The sequence below is a fragment of the Erinaceus europaeus genome, chromosome 3, assembly GCF_950295315.1.
Source record: "Erinaceus europaeus chromosome 3, mEriEur2.1, whole genome shotgun sequence".
NCBI lineage: Eukaryota > Metazoa > Chordata > Mammalia > Eulipotyphla > Erinaceidae > Erinaceus > Erinaceus europaeus.
In genome coordinates this window covers 94,015,945-94,017,370 of record NC_080164.1, presented here as the reverse complement: position 1 = coordinate 94,017,370, position 1,426 = coordinate 94,015,945, and the positions used below count along the sequence as shown (strand labels likewise).

The following is a 1,426-nucleotide window of genomic DNA, read 5'->3' as shown; positions in this document are numbered from 1 at the left end:
CAGGGCAGCCTGGCCTGAGGTCCAGAGAAGCTGCCCTGCCCAGACGATACCCAGACAGGGACTCCACCTCCCCATACAGCTGGACATGGAGGATAGACCAACGGACAGACAGACATGCGGACCCCACCGCCCCCGTCCATGTCGCTGCCCGCAGCCCAGTGCAGCCACAGCCCCTGTGCCCCGAGAAGAGCTCCAGACAGAATCTGCACATCTCCCTGTGCTCTTTGGCAAATCGATGTCACCCACATACCCAATTTTGGCAAACAAAAATATGTGTTTGTCTCAATTGATACCTTTTCTAAATTTATGTGGGCGACAGCTCAGATGGGAGAAAGCTCAAAAAAGCTTATAAGCTATATGCTCTCCTGTTTTGCTGTAACGGGTTTACATCTTCAACTGAAAACTGACAATTGGCCTACATTTTACCAGCAAACAATTTAAAGATGTTTGTTCACTCTGGAACATTACTCATACCACAGGCATTCCCTATAATCCACAGGGACACAGGGACAAGGCAATATTGAGAGGGCCCATCAAACCCTTAAGGCTCAATTAAATAAAGATAAAGGGGGAATGTACCCCCCCAATATCCAGCTAGCAAAAGCCTTAACTACATTAAATCTCTTTAATATTTACAATAAGTGCTCACTTCGGCAGCACATATACTAAAATTGGAACGATACAGAGAAGATTAGCATGGCCCCTGCGCAAGGATGACACGCAAATTCGTGAAGCGTTCCATATTTAAAAATATATATATATATTTACAATAACTCGGACCTTCCTCCTATTATTCTTCATTGGCAAACACCATCCACCCTCTTAGCTATTAAGGTCAAATGGAAATACCCACTCGATAAAATTTGGAAAGGGCCTGACCCCCTATTTACCATGGGGAGTGGTTTCGCATGTGTTTTTCCACAGAATTACTCCAAACCTTTCTGGGTTCCTGCCCACCATGTCCGACAATACCTGCATGATGGCGCTGCTATCCCTGAAGAACAAGAAATACTGCAAGAGGACTGGATGCAGGATGCACCCCAGGACCCATAATACAACAAGGCGGAATCTGAAAAATCTGGCTCACAGAGCCCTTCTCTGAATATCTTGTTATGACTGGCCAGTTGTGTTTTGTGAGTGAGTGTGTTGAATGACCAAAAAGTTTTGTATGACCCATTTGCTCAGAGTACTCTGAAACTTAATTGACTTTATATAAAAATGCTGGATATAGCCAAGGTTTCTGGAGACGTCCAGAAACAATCCTAAAATTTTTTTTTCTTCTCTCTTTTTTTTTTAATATAGGTCTTGGTATATATGTAAAGTGCTTAGTCTTAAATTGTGTGAGTAAAGACAGATCTAAATTTGTTTTTAAAATGATATGTTTTCATAATGAAAGTTTTTCTCCTCCTGTGTGTTATAACTAAAT

The 1,426-nt window shown here is 42.4% G+C and overlaps 1 non-coding gene across 1 annotated transcript; it reads left to right on the top strand.

The window, feature by feature from the left end:
• Positions 1–641: 641 nt before the first annotated feature.
• Positions 642–748, top strand: LOC132537808 (U6 spliceosomal RNA). The gene has a single exon (XR_009549235.1). It is a non-coding gene; the product is annotated as a U6 spliceosomal RNA (small nuclear RNA).
• The last annotated feature ends 678 nt before the right edge of the window (positions 749–1,426 follow it).